This window comes from Thermobia domestica, chromosome 2, assembly GCF_964235325.1.
Source record: "Thermobia domestica chromosome 2, izTheDome1.hap1.1, whole genome shotgun sequence".
NCBI classification, from domain to species: domain Eukaryota; kingdom Metazoa; phylum Arthropoda; class Insecta; order Zygentoma; family Lepismatidae; genus Thermobia; species Thermobia domestica.
Window position 1 is genome coordinate 251,124,178 of NC_137455.1, and position 19,027 is coordinate 251,143,204.

Consider the following 19,027-nt stretch of genomic DNA (forward strand, 5'->3'; position numbering starts at 1 on the left):
ATACATGTCGGTACATGTATAATAAAACACAGGAATCCAGGGGAGCGATTCTCTCACCTTCCTGGGTCACATTTCCCGGTACTTGAGAAGTATTGAAGACTTCACACACGATCGTTTGAAGTGTACTCTCTCGGATCTATCAAAAAACTTCCCCTATTCAGCCACTGAACAAGGTTATTAAACTATGAAATTCCAAGAAAAGCAGGACTCGCTCTTCTCGGAATCTTCCCACAAAGGGTTTGATGCCGCAGGCAACATCTACTGGGTGGTCTCCAGCAAACAGACCACAGAAACTTACTTCTGACTGCATAGTTAGCCAGACACCTGAGAGGTGCTGCCTTCAACTTTGATGGCGGTCACTTTGAAAAGCTTCTGACCAAAAGAGAAGTCCATAGCATTAACACATAAACATTTACTATTTTCACTCAGAACCAACACTTTGCATAATAGAAACACATGATACTATATACAAAAATAAAGAAAAATATACACTGAATACATTGATATTATTATACAGAACTGTCATCTCTCGAGGTATTAGAAGGAAGTCTCTTTTCCTTTGGCTTCCCTTCAAACTGTCTGCTATCAAAACCCGTAGCCATGTTTGCAAGAGAGAGAGAGAAGAAAACATCTTATGTTACTATTAATTTTGAAAAATACAAGAGCCAAATGTCTTGAACGAAGGGAAACACGTTGACAAACTTAGTCATGAATTTAGGACGGTCTTTCCAAGAACTAGTAAGCGCAATACGTTAATATTAATATTCTACATATAAAATGAATCAAAATAAAATACAATTTTTCAAAGCTGCTGTGCATCCTGGGAAAATTTCTTAGGTCCGCTCGCTGACGGGGTAACGAACTTTGGTGAAGAGGGGTGAAATGACGCCTTGAGCTTGCTACTCGAGAAATTCTTTTAAAAGGCGTAGAAATCGCACCTTTACAAATTCAAAATCTATCATATTGACATTAAAATTTTTACAACTTTTTCAACAAAGCATGTTGAGCGTCGGTCAGCAATGTATCCAAACCAGCATTGCTTTACAAGAGGAAGTGAACAGGATCCTTCCTATATGTAATGAGTCATCTTCTATTGCTCATTTAGTGATTTGTTCAAGCGTGAGTTGTCATGGACGTCACATGCAGTTCTCGATGCAGCCAAGAGTCGCCAAGAAAAAAAAAATTCTCTGTCCACGTAGCCCTGTACCCAGAGTTCAAATGTCTATGCCTGAATCCATAGTATATTTTTTAATTTCTTCTTTAATTAATTGAATGTAGAATAGTTTAATAACTATCTCACTTCATTTCCATATGTAATATATACAATACAATGTCCCAGTAATGAGATGCACGCCAGAAAATAAAGGTTAATTAGCCTATAGAGGAAATAACATACTTAATTAAATACAATATACATAAAAATTGTATTAATACTTCCGTATTACGCCTGGTGTTTACCCATTTATATTTATAATAACAAGACAATAATTAATATGCACGCTAATTTAAAAGCAATAAATTTTACCACAAATTAATATATTTAAATAATGATATGTAAATGTGACCCTCATCTGCATTTTGATATGCAGATGAAGGAGAAGGAACTCGGCCTTCTACAATTCCCCCCTATGATTCTAGGTGCTGTATTTACTAATACAGGACGTAGATCATACCGGGTGCACATTTTATCTTCCTGTAATCATAAGCAAAATATTCCATAAGTCACAAAATAACATACAAAGTAAATCACATAATAGCGCACAATAAACATCAGTACAAGGAAAATAAACACAATAGCTAAATGCAGAGAATTCAGGAAGCCCTACTTTACTTAACCCGAATACATAAGTTCCCTATACTACACACAATACACTAATACACTAAAATAAACACTATAACACTACACTATGTACACAAATTGTCAAATCCGGGGTTCGATGCGTTGGGTGTGAGTATCTATTGCGTCTCTATTGCACCAGTACCACCATTGTTTGCTTCTTCTCTAGCAACATATTTCTTGAGTAAGTAAGCATTTCTGGTCATTTTGACCTCATCTGTCGCAGGATCCGCTAGCGTGTACATGTTTTTGCCCGTGGTAGCGACAATTTCCCATGGGCCAGAAAATAGGAGAAGGAGCTTCTTAGAAACACCTGCTAGAGCATCCGACTTCGGGAAAACTCTAGATAATACAAGGTCACCCACATTGTACTCTACTGTACGGTGTGACTTGTCGAAATTTCTCTTCCGTGCAGCGGCATTCTTTTTGTGATTTTTCTTAGCGATATCTATGTAGTACTGCACGTCATGGCGCTGATCCACTTCTGGGATTTCGAAGAGCCTGGCTATGTCTCTAGACATAGACTGTCCAAAATGGCATTCATAGGCTGACACGCCAGTGGTCAGGTGTTTCGCGGAATTCAAACACTTCTCTATTTTCTCCAAGTGTTTGGGCCGCAATCTTTGGTTATCATGACACAATTTACGCAGTAAACGTACGGTTGCCTTCACTGCGACTTCTGCCATTTCTCCCTGGGGATAATATCTGCTAACTCATTTTTCCAGCGTTCAGACTGGAAAGGTGACCCTCTGTCTGTCAAGACGAGTTCCACACTAGGGTTTACTTTCAAATAGTCCTTCAGCTTTTTTACTGCGGTGGCAGTGTTTGCTTTTCTACACGCGTATAAACCTATAAGTTTTGAAAAAGCATCATAGAACACAAGAATGCAATGGACTCCCCCTATTCCTTTGGTTATTGGTCCTAGCCAATCTGTACATACCAGGTAGCCTGGCTTTCCACGACGACGGGATTCAGTGGTCCCGGACGATAACAGTGGGGAGGGTTGCTCTTTTGACATAATTCGCAGGAGCACAATATCTCCTCACGCTTGCTCTCATCTTTGACCATACGAAAAATTCAGTCAGAAGTTTAAGCAACTTGCTGGCCGACATGTGGCTGAATGGTAATAATCGAACAGTGGAGTTACTAACACTTCTGGGATGTATATGCGAACTCCTTCCCGGTCACGCTTACATAAGCGTCCGTTCCAAACTTCGAAACGGTGACAAGCACCATTCACTCTTGGTGAGTTCGTCTTCTCTTCTACTTCTTTCTTGATCTTGCCGTAGACAGGATCAGAAGACTGCATCTCTGGTAGTATGGCTATCATCTTTCTCAACTCACAAGGAATTTCCGTCAGTATGGTCATCAGCGACTCCTGGAGGATAGGCTTCCGTGCAACACTGAGGTCTTCTTCTGTGTGAGGAGGGTACCGTGAGTGATAATCACTCAAATTTTCATTCGACTTTACAAACTCGAACTCGAAATTAAAATTGGACAGCAACATCGCCCACCGGGTGATGCGCTGGTTTGTAAGTCTACAATACAGGATAAATTTAAGAGCAAGGTGGTCGCTGCGAATTTTGAATTTAGTTCCTACTAAATACTGCTTAAATTTAACAACCCCATCTATAAGTCCATAAAATTCCTTCTCAGTCACAGAGTAATTCTTCGGTGCTGCGTTGAACACACGTGATGTGAAAGCGATGACCCTAATGTCATCATTGTCATCACGCTGGTACAATAGAGCTGAACACGCAACATCACACGCATCGGATTCTAGTATCAATTGCTTATCAGGCAGGACGGTCTTCAATACAACTTCTTCTTGGAAGATCTATTTGATCTTCTCCATCGCTGCCTGATGTTCAGGTTCCCACTTGAACCTCACATTTTTCTTCAGCAGATTGAACAACGGTTAGAGAACTTCCGAGTATTTTCTGCTGAAGCACGGGTGATATTGGCAGTAGCCAATAAAGGAACGTAGTTCCTTCACGTTCCTGGGTGTTCTGAACTCTAACACCGACTTCACTTTCTCCGGATCTTTACCAATTCCGTGTTGAGAAAGTTCGAAACCAAGTGTGTTTAATTTCTTTCTTGCAAAGTTACACTTCTTCAGCCTGAGAGTTAGGCCACCTGCAGTGAGTAAACCCAACACTCTGTCGAGGTGTACAAGATGTTCACTGAAGCTCCTGTCGGCTACTATCAGATCATCGACATACGCGCCGCAGTACTCTCGCGCTTCAGTTCCAATAAGCATATCTAGTGCTCGAACACATGAAGCAAGGCTCTGTTTTGTACCGAAAGGTAATTTCTGAAACACGTAGGAAATACCTTCATGTAAAAATCCTAAATACTTTTGATCACTTTCTTTGACCTTAATCTGAAGGAACATCTCAGTTGCATCCACGCAACTGAACCAAGAATTATCACAAATGTCTTGGAGAACAGACAAGGGAGGCATTGGTCGGTCAGATAAATCACCAGAAATTTTAGCCAGAGCTTGACCGTCGATACATACTCGTATACGTCCATCACTCTTTGCTGTCACTACCAGTGGGTTGATATATGCAGTAGGCTGTTTTCTGATCACTCCCCACGCGAGCCATCTCGAAATTTCATTGGATACTAAATTTCTGTAACGTTTAGGGTAAGGATAAAGTTTGGTCTTGATTGGACGTTCGTCCGTTACTTCAATCTCATGCACGTAGTTAGCTATGCAACCTGGCTTGACATCAAACAGAACTTGATGCTTGAGCAGCACAGCTTTCAAACTATCTCTCTGTGAGGCTGACAGATCTGAGTAGTTCGACACAAACTCTTCTATGTCTGAATGGGAGGCGCGAGTCTTCACTTTCATCCACTCTTCTGGTGGGAATACGTAATTCGCCAATTCTTGGGCACTTGGGAATCATCCATCATCCAAGTTTGGTGCACGAGTTGCCTGCTCTCTGGAGGTCTTAGACTCATCTTGTGCATTAACCCTTATGGCCTTCCGTCTTTCGTCTGACGGGGAAAAATTAAAATTAACATTCTCAGTTTCATCCATTAAACTAAAGGTTTTGCTGCACTCACCATTCCACTCCAAACATCGAACTACTAGATCTTCAGTCTCGCAATCTACGGATCTAAACGCTACTTCTACATCATGTGGATGTTTTAGATGTAGAAGGCCGGTGTCATAGTCTAACACGGCACGAGATTCTGTAAACAAGTTGGAACCTAGTATCAAAGACCTATTTAAGCCTGAAATAATGATACCCAAAGTATGGTATTCCTTCCCTTGTATCACAATGACTAACAGAGATTGGCCTACTAGTGTCGCTGCTTTATTTCCAAAAGCCGACGTTACCCTTATATTCTTCGCACTCAAAAATGCGGGTGGGGGTTGGCTATTTGAGACTGTGTCCCAAAATTCCTTAGAGATCGCGGAGCAGGTCGCTCCGGTGTCCAATAGGCAATTTACTTCCTTGCCAAATAAACAAACATTAATTTCTGGTAGTGAAATGACGTTATTCGCTGGTAACGGTTCATTACTAATGTCAAAGAGGTTCTTAAAAATGCCATTAGCTTCCTCATAAATTTCCCTGTCTATGTCGATGGGTTCTCCGTTCCTACTTAATAAAACTAATTTCTTTTCTAAATTGCCTTCATCAAAATGCTTCGTGTTCTTTATTTTTAAACAAAAATCACAATTTTCTTCTTCTTTTTCTTCTGAAGTATAAATTTCCTTCACTGCAGTTTCGCAAGAATTCTCTATGTTTACATTATCAAAACTGGTTAATGAATTACGCACATACTTGGGATGTAATTGTGTCAACTCGGGGGAACAAGTTCTCTCCGTGCCCAAACTACCGTCGCCGCAAGTACGTGCGGACAATTCTCATTCCCTGGAAGAGGGAGATGAAGATTGGTTACTCTTGGTAACATTATTCTGCTGGTTCGGTGGAGGGGGCGCACGGTCATAACGTTCCAGTAACTGGATCTCTTCCTCCTCCCCTCTAAAGGAGTTCCGTCGCTGGCTATCCGTGTTGCGCGTTCCTCCCCTCCTACCGCGGGCTACACGATTGTTTTGGTGGGTGTGGGAGTTCCCACCACGTGACCATCCAGACGACCCACTTCCGTTGCTCTGATTACGGGGTGGCGAGCGCTGGTTGTTATGGTTCGGTCGTTGTCCTCGTCTTTGGTAAGGACGCTGGTTTTCTCGTGTTCTTTTCGCTTGTGTACGAGCCAGCTGCTTACCGCTATGGCCGGGGGCTATTTTCTTCGTTGTCAATGCTCACCTGGAGCATGTTGACCCCCTTCCTTGGGTTTTGCTGATAGAACTGGTCTCGATTCGACATCGAAGACTACAGTTCTTGAACCAAGTTAAGCAACTCTGCTATTGTTTTCGGGCGAGACGAGACAATAGCCCGAAATAACCAGTTGGGAAAGTGCCTCGGGAGTACTTTCAACAGAGTTGAGTCTGTCATCCGCGGTTCCAAAATGCTATTCTTGTGCAAAAAATCCAGCAGATATTCTGCTGGGGATTTGTGCACTCGACTGTCAAAATGAGACGTGAGTATGTTTGCCCTCAAATTCGCCAGTCGTTCCTCGCTTAGATAACAGTGCCTGAACTTTCTGATAAAATCCTCATATGAGTGGATCTTACTACGGTTCACTTGGAACCATTGATATGATGTGTTCCTGAGAGCCCTAGGTATGAAGCTTAGCCGTAGTTCGTCTGGTACCCCTGTGACCTCAAAGTAGCGGTCAAGGTCCTGGACGAAGTTATAAGTCTCTGTCTCGGACTCGGTCCCCATGTAAACCGGCAAGGTTACATCTCGGTGAATGAGACCTAGCGCGGTGGCCAGATTCTGTCTCGTCTCATGAGTACATGAGCGAGACGTCGACGGTACAGGGTCTGTCTCGTGGGATTTAGCCAGGTTCCCAGGTTGAGAACCGTGCAAGTCGCGATTCGAGGAGTTGTTCGGTGATGGAGGTCTTTCTTGCGTGGCAGAGACGGAGATGTTCGCGAGACGTCCCTCGATCACCTCGCTCGTCTCTTTCTGCACGGAGTTTTTCCATTCCTCCATTTTCTTTTCAAGTTGAGTGCAGACGTCTTGTACGGTATCATGCATCTGACGGATGCTACCGTTGCACTCGGAACGTATTTCCTCGATTTGCGTCTCTTGCTCGATTTCCCCCCTAAGTCTGGCAAGTTGGGAAGCGAAGCTCACTTCCACTCTCCTGACCTGGTTATTGAGATTTTTGGGTGGTCTGTTCAACCCGAGACGAGACACGCTGTATATTCTCATTCAGATCATTGTAATTTTCCTCAAGCTGCCTGGCAACACTGCTAGCATTTTCTTGCACCTCGTCTAGCCTACTTGCTGTTTCGGCTATACGACTGGACAGTTCTTCACGGGCTCCATCGATCTCCCCCCTTAACTCGGCGGTGGTGAGCTCCAACCGCTCCGTTAACTGGCGCTCGCTTTGCTCAAGTCTCGAACTCACGGTCTCCAACTGGAGTTCTAGACGAGCATTACTGGACTCTATCGTCTGTTCGAGACGTTGGTGCATGTCTCTTGACTCTCTACGCAGCTGCTCCAGACTTTGTTCAATACCCTGTTCTAATTTTTCGCTGTTCTGTCTAGTTTCATTTCGGACCTGGTTTAAACTCTTCTCTAACTGTCCGCAACTATTTTCTAATTTCTTAGTACTTTCGTCCAATTTACTTTCTAATTTGGTCTCTAAACTTTGTGAACTTTCTTCTAACTTTCTGGTATTTTCTTCTAGTTTTGATTCTAGTTTACTTTCTAGACTACTAGAGCTTTCCAAAATTTTAGACTCTAATTTTCTTTCCAGGTTCCGCTGTCCCTGTATAATTTCCCCTAATATGGCCGCAAGATTGACACTACTAATATTTCCTATTTCATTCATGACTGGGCTTTCAACAATACTCGGATTGACAGTCCGTTCGATAATATCTCCCTGAAGAGGCACTTCCGGTTCCCTACCGGTGGATGGCGGAACCGTTCCCACCACATCAGTGTTTTCTCCCACACTTCCGGTGCGCTCGTTAGCGCTCTGCGCTACCACTAAACTATCATCTGAGAGCTCATCTGCTCTCTGAGCGAAGTCTTCATTAAGAAACTGTTGTTCCATCTTTCCTAACTTACGAGCCTGTGCTCTAGTTAATACCATTAATGAGTATAAATAAATTACAAAGGTTTTACTTCCCCCCTAAACTTCAAAAACCTGAATTCTCTAAAACACAGTATATCAAAACAACACAAAAATCATAGGCACAAAATAAAAATTCAAAACATTTTTAAGAGACACCGCAGTTCTTGGAAATTTCTGAGGGGTTTGTCAAAACATAAACGAAAAATTTTACATCCAAAGTACACTGACCATGAGTATTTAAGAGAAATACTCTATCGCCCTTTACGCTGTTGGCGCCACAAATATGGCGCAAGAGCGTGGAATATCGTGCCCTGAAGCTGGGTAGCCACAAATATTGTGAGGTGCAGGTAGCTAGAGACGAAACTAAGCATACCAGAGAAGCACCACCACAATAAAGATGATAAAATTAAGGTGGAGTGGCTAGGGATATTCAAAATAATACCAAAATTTACATAAAATGCAAAAGGAATGCATCAGCATACATAATTCCCTGCTTGGAGATAAAGGTGATCTCCTGTGGACGCCGCCACTGCCACTCTTAATAGTCGGTAGAGCATATGTAAAAGAATATAAATAAACAAAAGATCTCAGGGTATTCTTGAACTACAGTCATGGTCTGGAAGCTACTTAGAGAGTTTTTCAAAATAAACAATAGGTAAAAAAATCTAGTTTCAAAACAAACAGGTAGCAGCCTGTTAATTACTCTCTATACTCATGACTGTGTTCTGTTAGTTCTTTGGGCGTAATTCTCCCTGGGCCCCATTCAGGGAGATGGTCAGATGTACAAAGACAAAGAGAAATGTTTCCTTGACTCACACTCCTGAAAACAAAACATAGGAATTAGCATCAGGTACTCACCATGCAGGAAAATCAGACCTCTGGAAATACTCTGGATAGATGAAGGTTTATTGTTGTCTTGGTAGACCATAGATGAAAATCAACATGCTTAACACTTCCATTTTACTATACACTTATATTGAATTTCTATTATTTATGGTGCACCACACACACATGCTTAATTGAAATGCACACAATTTTCCCACTGAAAAATATATAAAATAATAATAATAAAAAAATGATGATAATGATTTTTAACTGAAGATCTGTTTGATCTCGTAATTGATCTGGTACACTACATTAATATGCACTCCTCATTATTTTAAGTTCACTGTCTCTGACCGTCTTTCAGAGAGGAGGATGATTATAGCACATAAAATAGTAATACACAATTTATATGTAAAAATAAAAAAATGATCAATATATATATTCGATGCACTGTTCATTCGGAAAGGTTTGACACACAGTTCCTGCTGGAAAATCTCCAAGGTAGTGTCCACATTCTCATTCCACTAAAAGCAAAGAAAAGGTTCTTGACGATTCTGATTAGCTGGATAGACAAAACTATTCTGGAGCTGACTTAAGGAAAGGTCAGCATAATAAAAAAAATCAAGCCACTGCTTGACTCCTTGTTCTCAAAGTCCAAGGATGGCACTGCCGTAATAGCGTAACAGGCCAGAAATCTCTCAGATAGAGATTTGAATATAAAATTCCACTTCCATGCTGGGAATTAGTGAAATGCACCACTGTGCTACTAAGAAAGTTTATAGACGAATAACGGCTACTTGGTACTGCTGACCAAAAATATAGCTACAAGGCTATAGTTAAGTTAATGAATGAAACTATCATGTTCAGACGTAGCAACTGATTATAACGTAGTTTTCAAATTTTTAAGGTTGACACTGTTCGAATGCACTTGAAGTAACTCACAATCAAATAGGTGGGTATTAGTACTGTTCACTAGAACAAATAAGTACCCGATACATGTCGGTACATGTATAATAAAACACAGGAATCCAGGGGAGCGATTCTCTCACCTTCCTGGGTCACATTTCCCGGTACTTGAGAAGTATTGAAGACTTCACACACGATCGTTTGAAGTGTACTCTCTCGGATCTATCAAAAAACTTCCCCTGTTCAGCCACTGAACAAGGTTATTAAACTATGAAATTCCAAGAAAAGCGGGACTCGCTCTTCTCGGAATCTTCCCACAAAGGGTTTGATGCCGCAGGCAACATCTACTGGGTGGTCTCCAGCAAACAGACCACAGAAACTTACTTCTGACTGCATAGTTAGCCAGACACCTATGAGAGGTGCTGCCCTCAGCTTTGATGGCGGTCACTTTGAAAAGCTTCTGACCAAAACAGAAGTCCATAGCATTAACACATAAACATTTACTATTTTCACTCAGAACCAACACTTTGCATAATAGAAACACATGATACTATATACAAAAATAAAGAAAAATATACACTGAATACATTAATATTATTATACAGAACTGTCATCTCTCGAGGTATTAGAAGGAAGTCTCTTTTCCTTTGGCTTCCCTTCAAACTGTCTGCTATCAAAACCCGTAGCCATGTTTGCAAGAGAGAGAGAGAAGAAAACATCTTATGTTACTATTAATTTTGAAAAATACAAGAGCCAAAGGTCTTGAACGAAGGGAAACACGTTGACAAACTTAGTCATGAATTTAGAACGGTCTTTCCAATGCAAATGTCGAATGCAAATGCTACTAAAATAGTTATGCGTAAATTGAGGTAAATTCATCACATCATTTTCGATCAAAAAAGAAATGTGGGTGGGCCCATCCTTGCTCCTGGGGAGAAAGGGATCCCCCTCTAGTTTCGCCTATGGTTGGGAGGGTTAATATATTTTCCTTTCTTGCCAACGCCCTAACATCCACGTCAGGAGACGCCGCTGCTTCTGATATGAACGCGAGTGTCCTAGTTCGAAATAAATTATGTGTATTTTCCTGGTTTGAATATCACTAGAGTTGACCATCCTTACGAAGAAACTAGAAACACCAGTTTTTGTTCTGACTTGCACAGTTATCGAGTCACAAAACAATCGAAGAAGAATTTCTTGCTTGGTAAGAAACACGTAAAATATGCTAATAATATCTTTCTTACATCGTCCCGTAATTGCCTCATGCCAGAGAAAGGCATAAGGCTTTAGTGAAGACTCCTCTCCTACTGGAGCAAACGTCTGATAGTAGGCTATGAGACGAGTTGTAAATAACATTTTTTTTTGAATGTGTCAATTCGTGGTAACATTATTATTTTCTGTAAATCACCAGAAAAGCAAACAACACAATCACTAAAATTTCCCTTCAGTATGCTCGCGATAAGACGTACGTGAATCTCCTGCTAAAATTTAGTTATCTTCCATGATTCACAAACATTACACTGGTTACATAAGTTACATTCATCATGCTCATGTAACTTGAACTCTTCACATTTTTCACATTCCTCACCGCCCAATTTTGCAAAACAAATCTTTGTCTTTTACGCAACGTACGTCGGTAGAATTCATAGGAAATCTTCAGTTTGGAGTGTGTTGTAACACAATCTTGGTGCATCAGGTTAATAGTTGCATCACTAGGTAGATAACGGCCAAAAGGGCTATGTTCACGGCTATAGTGTGAAATCGAAGGATTAAAAGATTCAATGTGCTCGATGATCAAGTCTCCCTGACCATTAACTGAGGGTGCTTCCCTCTGTTATCCTGCGTAGTTTCAATTGCACCTTTTGGAGTTTTCAACAAGATATCGTGCAGAACTCGGTCATTAATAGGTTTATACCCCAAAGTTGTGAGGAAATATTTTGCATACCTCACGACTCATATTTTCCGTATCTTTGAGGAAGTAGAGAAAACAATTTTTCTTCTAGTACCTACTTGTAGATGTTCGTCTTTCCACTTCAAACCTTTCACATAAATGCAAAATAAATGTCATCTTTCAGACTAAAAGAAGCCTCAGAATTGTGAGTTAATGTCTTTCCGTCGGTTGTCATCAATTTTAGAAGCACATTTATTTTCGCACATATTATTACATCCAGGTCGAACCGTATGTGCATGTTTCAAGGCTTGCTTTTTCAAATTAATCCTCCCTGCCACATTACAGCTAGTCTTTTTCTTTTCCGGCATGTGTTCCAGGAAAGTTTGATGTATACTTGATTGTCCTGCGTCATCAATCCTTTCCGCATCTTGTTGCTGCAGTATTGGTACCGTGTCCATTTCTTGTCGGGTTGTCGAGGCATTAACAGCAGGTGGAATGTAATCAACGGCTGAATTTGTGCCAATTGCATCATTACATTTTTTGCTATTCAGACGAAAAGAATCAGTACTCTGAAATGTAACGAGTGGTGAAACTGAGTCTGCAGAAGCTGCAACTTGTGTTAAACTTTCACAAAATATATTGTCAAAACGAAGGTCTTGCATTCTGAATTTATTGTTACCCAAAAATCTTCAGAAACCAAGTTATTTGAAATCGTAATGTTTTCAATCTCTTCCTTTCCCACATTCTCTGTTTGCAATAAAGAACTATTTAAACTGACTAAAGCCAAGTCCACAATTATGTCTGGACCGACATAATTCATTAACAGCAGTATGGAATAGTTTTCCTTAACTTAAACACTAAGTCGACTACACACAATTTACTTTCTGATACCTTATTTCAAACTCTTTGTACATAGAACTGCAATTCAGGAAGTCAACTACCGAAAACAACAACTTACTGTATTGTGCGGGCTGCGCCAATTGCGTCATTAGAGAGAACTAAGTTATTATAATGTCGTATCTGTAGCAACAATTAAAGCACCGCACGTCATAAACGCTGTAACTACACTATGTAAAGAATAAACGCCGTATATCTGCGTATGAGATACCGCTTTCTTACGTAGTAGGATGTAGATACTGTATTCTTCCTGTGCAAACGATGCATTTTTTAAGAAGATACGGCAATCCCCATGGCTATAAAAAAAAGCATTACCATTCAACTTACGGTTTGTGCCGCATCAATGGAAAAAGCGCATTCGAATTAATAATTGCTATCCAGCTCACTTTTAGAAATTTTCGTATAATAGAATGAAGGAGTTGATAAAGATTCCATTCCTATCCTTGCTTGTTTAGACCAAAAATGTACTTACTGTAAACAAGACGCCTGTTCCGTCCTCCCACCTTCCGTACTTTATCGTTGATATATAAACTACTTAGTGATGCGCGATTACGAGAGGTTCTAACAATCGAAAGGTTTCTTATCGAGAGGTTTGTACAATCGAAAGGTTCCTCTCGATTGTTGCATTCTCTAAGGGAAATCGTCTATATGAACACTAGTGATGCGCGATTGCGAGAGGTTCTAACAATCGAAAGGTTCCTTACCGAGAGGTTCTGCTTATAGATTGTTCCGATTGCTTAGCGAGAGGTTTGTACAATCGAAAGGTTCCTCTCGATTGTGGCATTCTCTAAGGGAAATTGTCTGTATTAACAAGCAGGAGCAGGTTTCAACTTGAATATTCGTACTTTATATTGGCTCGCGCCAATTCCATACAGTCTAAGGCCAATTTTGTTATCATTTCTTGCACAAAAACAGGTTTTCGCGATTATCAACATTTCGTTCATGGCATACCAATAAAGATTATAGCGTGTTGTGGAACAGATGTCCTTGTTTAATGCATGGTATGTATAATCAAATTGGAACGAAAAGGAAATGAAATTGAACTGTGTAGTACATAAAAAAAAACGCTGCTTAAAGCTACTGTATTTGTTTGTTTCTTTCTTTCTTTCAATAAACATTTTGTTAAAAATGTGAAAAGAAGAAAAACATGCAACCACACATGACAAAGAGAATTGAAAGCAGCTCGTTTGAATTACATAACCTCATTTAAAGTTTCGTTTCTTATTGGAAATTGTTCTTCATAATTATATATATATATTCTCAAGATAGAGAACGACATGAATAATTGATTTCGCCTTCGGTGCGAGCGGTGGGGTCACTTGGTCGAAAAAATGTAACAGCTTTGTCAGGCAAGGGCGCCGATCCTGGGGGGTCCAAGGGGTCCCGGGCCCCCCCCCAAATTCATGTGGGCCCCTATGGTATTTATGAGTATACAATATTTGGCATAATTTGAGTGCAATTTGTCTTAAAATCTTTATATATATATACCTTCTGTATTTGAATACCCCCCAAATTTACAGAAATCGGCGCCCTTGTTTTCAGGCCAGCCATCCTGAGTGACGTTTTTCCTGGGCTTTCCTCACTCACACCAGGCAACTGCCGGGATGGTACTTAAAAAATAGGTCCCAGCATGCCGCATCCTTCCCTCCCCATTCCTTTCTTCCTTCCGTTTATTCCGGGTGATTTGCTCGCCGAGGGACGTCATCCCTCAGACGTTACGGGATTAAGGGAGTTGCTGCCAGTAATGCCCATAAAATATGTATCAATCAATAAAGAATAATTGAACTTTCGAACGTTTAGTTTTAATGACCTTTCCAGCAGCAAGGCTATGTGAGGCGTAGATCTACAGCTTCACATGGAGGAGTCGCTACCGCTCTTGTGTTTGGTGCGATCAATCCCGGGTTGGATTCCCGGTGGGGTCACTTGGTCGAAAAGGTGTAATAGCTTTTTCAGGGCAGCAAATTTGAGCACTCACATCAGGCAAATGATGAGATGATACCTAACCCACAGGTCTCCCCAAACAAAAATTCCGGCTACACCACTGAGGATAGATATGTACTATGCCCTACCAAGAACCTTTGCGGTAGTGTACTCAACAACCTACCAAAGTTTCATGGTAATCGGGTGGTTATAAATGAGGTCCCCCCAAAAAATTCTGGCTACGCCACTGAGGACAGATTTAATATGATAAAAACCTTCACGGGAGCGTACTGAACAACTTCCCAAAGTTAAACAGCGATCGAATGAATGGTTTAGGAGTCCATAAAGGACTAACACACAGATAAATGAAGTCCCCCCCCCCCAAAATCCTGGCTATGCCACTGAGGAGAGATGCACTATGCCCATGGGCGGCGATTAGGGGGGGGCAAGAGGGGGCAGTTTTTTGAAGTGACCGCTTAACTCTTTTAAATTATATAATCCATTTTTCGGTGATAGACTAGAAACTTCATTATTCGATTTAAAAAAGTACCAAAAAAGGCTTTTTACTTCTGTTTTTTTTTTTCTCAAGCCTAGAGGCATATTAGAACACGTTACATATGCTGTCACGCCTTTCTTCAAGACGTAGAGTGTGATGACGTCATAACTAAAAAATATTTTTTGTTATGACTTTTTTATTACTTTTTGCAGGGCTTACTTTTGCACCTAGAAGATTGAAATTTTGCACACATTCAGTGCACCCCTTAATATTTTCCAGATTCATTTCAGATTTCTGCGATAAAACAGGGGAGTGCAAATGGGCAAAAAGGTAAAAAGAAGGATATCTTTTTAACAAAGATCCTTTTTTTCGCGATTTTCCCTCCTCAGATACATGATGGAGACATATGAATGGTACCGTTTGAAAGGCTGTTCTGTTCTAAAAAGAATGGTGTACGAACCATGATCCTAGTATAAATAGGGATGTCTTAGGGAATTTTTACCTGAGATCCTTTTTTTATACGGGAATCTGGAGTATTGTAGAAATATTATTTTTGGTGGGCTTATTTTTGCACCTAGAAGATTGAAATTTTGCATACACATTTATTACACTCCTTAGTATTTTTCAGATTTGTTTGAGATCTCTGCGTTAAAACAGGGGGTACAGAGGGGCAAAAAAGTACAAAGAAGGAATATTTTTTAAACAAATAATCCATTTTTTCATGATTTTCCCACCTCAGGTACATGATGGAGACATGTGAGTGGTACCGTTTGAAAATATGTTCTAGTCTGAAGGGAATGATGTACGAACAATGATCATAGGATAAATAGGGATGTCTCAGAAATATTTTATATTACATCCGGGTCATCTGAGGCATTGTGGGAATATTCTTAGCGTATTAATGGTAACATTTTCCCGCAGTTAATTTTCAAGATAGAAGCTTGAATTTTTTTATACACATTTAGTACACCCCTTCGTATTTTTCAGTTGATTTTGAGATCTGTGCGTTAAAAAAGGGGGTCCAGGGGGATCAAAGTTTTTTTTTAAAAAAAAGCAGAAAAAATCCTGATTTCTCTCAAAATTTCCCGCCTTGGAGACATGATAGGAAAACGTAAATGGAACCGTTTGAAAGGTTGTTCTATTCTGAAGAGAATGAGGTACTAACAAGGGACATCACCCAATTGTCCGGCTCCGATTTCAATGAAATTTTTATTGCTGATAGAGGACATGTATTCATTACTTGTGATGACAGAAATTTTTGCCATGGTGCATGTTTTCTATTTTTTAATAATTTTTAAAGGTTGTAATGTGGTTAATAGAGATTACTGCAGAAGTCCCTTACTACCCTTTGTAACGGAAGTGTTAATGAAAGAACAACCATGTAGATACGTATAGAGCATAGGGGGAAGTCGTATGGTACATATGACCTTGACGGCAGCCATCTTGAAATCCGCCATTTTGAATTAAGGTCAAGTTTTTTAAATAGGAATAGGGTAATATGATACATAATTTCGGGCTAGAATTTAATCAGGAAGACAATGGTGAAGTTAGTTTTAAGATTCGCTCATTTGGGGAAACGTTACAGGCATATTGATTGTTTATACTTACTATGTGCGTAAGTCCCTTACCTCCGCTTCTAACCCGCATATTAATGATAATAAGTGGATAAAGGTTTCGGTAATACATATTATGGCTAGAGGGAAGTGATACGATAAGGGTATCATTTACGGCAGCCATCTTGAAATCCGCCATTTTGAATTAAAGTAAAGTTTTGAAAAATGAAAACCTTAGCATGTGGCACCTAATTTCAGTAGTAAATTTTCCCCAAAACCCAATGGTATGTTTATTTTTGTTCTATAGTTAACTAGTATGAATTTATGACTCTTCTAATGTGCACGAAACGTCCATTATTCGATCCTTCAAATTGGCAACACTCCTAATTTTCACCGTATGTTTTAAGATTCCAACTGGCTCTTTGCAATTGTTGCCATGGCTCATGTTTTCTAAATTTATTACATTTTTTAAAGAGTTGCGATTTGTCAGTTCATGAATAGTGTTGGGATAAGCATCCAGTAATCTTTCTGAATTGTGAAGTCTTGCCATGTAATTATTAATTTTCTAGACAGTGTAATCATTTATTTTAACCCAGAGTACATGAGGAACCTATGGACCTATGTGACGTAAAGAAATACAAATAAAATTATAACAAATTGGTGTTACACGAACTCAAAATTATCATGAAATGTAGCCTACATGTTGCACAAACAATAAACAGTATTTTTAAATAAATACAACTTTACAGCTTTAAAGGAACAGCAGCAATGATAGAAGGAACAGCAAAATATCAAAGAGACATAATATGACTGTTCCCAACACACGGTTTGTACCATGAACAAAATATGAAAACAGGTAATTTGTTTATAAAGAGGTGTAACTTAATCGAGTTCCCGATCAAAACTGATTAAAATCTTACAAACATGAACCATCGACAACAATCGCTAGAAAAGGAATTACTTTTTTGTGTGACTAGCTAAAATATTGCCATAGAAAATAAATGAATATACAATAAACAAATAAATATAAAACAAAACAAAATACCATTGATTTACACAACAATCATATTTTCTTTTCTTTTTTGAAGTGAATTTTTATTTGATTTCTCGTCTCATCTACTATCCATTAGAAGCTACGTCTTCGGTATTACCTGAATGCAAAGTTAGAGTTCTTTCGTTGTGTGATGATTCATGTCAGTAAACGAGTTTTTGAAGGCCAGGTATAGGAAATAAATAATTACATTGCCTAGGAAATTAATAATTACATGGCAAGTCTTCAAAATTCAGAAAGATTACTGGATGCTTATCCCAACACTATTCATGAACTGACAAATCGCAACTCTTTAAAAAATGTAATAAATTTAGAAAACATGAGCCATGGCAACAATTGCAAAGAGCCAGTTGGAATCTTAAAACATGCGGTGAAAATTAGGAGTGTTGCCAATTTGAAGGATCGAATAATGGACGTTTCGTGCACATTAGAAGAGTCATAAATTCATATTAGTTAACTATAGAACAAAAATGAACATACCATTGGCTTTTGGGGAAAATTTACTACTGAAATTAGGTGCCACATGCTATGGTTTTCATTTTTCAAAACTTTACTTTAATTCAAAATGGCGGATTTCAAGATGGCTGCCGTAAATGATACCCTTATCGTATCACTTCCCTCTAGCCATAATATGTATTACCGAAACCTTTATCCACTTATTATCATTAATACGCGGGTTAGAAGCGGAGGTAAGGGACTTACGCACATAGTAAGTATAAACAATTTACAACGACTTATCAAAAAGATAGTCGTAAACCTGGTTCGTTTGCTGAGATAAAAATCCGAAGTGGTAGAATTTCTTTGACATTAAAAATATTAGCTTCGATATTTAAATACCATTAATCTCACCTTTTTAATAAAACTGACAACGTCTATAACCGATGTTAAACTGGTTTATTATTTGATATAACTTATAATATCCTTTACTCACTGACTAGGTAACCATAAAACATGTCCATATCAACAACTATCCCATAATAATCTTTTACATATATTAAAAACATTCTTCTTTTGTTAATACGAAATGAACATTCTACTAAGTATAGTGCATATGTATGAGTACTTTCTGCCCAAGGTACAGGTAAATATTACACAAACCAAAGTATTTTGTTGCATAAAATGTCGCTCGACAAAGAGACTGAATATAAAAGTCATGAGTAGGCTTGGCTTTTATCTTCAAGAACCACTGGTCCGTTTACATTAGTGTTCTTTACATTGCATATGTCCATCATATTTTAATCGCACCTTGTATATCTATTCATTACATTTCACATATACATATATATATAAATACATTCATAACAATTCTTTCATTTCATCAATATTTATCTTTAATTACATTAATTATATTTATTCCATTATTATCCATTATATTATTAATATATTTTCTTATTAAAATATATCGTCGCTTATTTAATTAATCGTCGGAGAGTGCGATTTCAAAAAATTTAAAGGACAAACGTGGGTTACAAATAAGATTAATCTT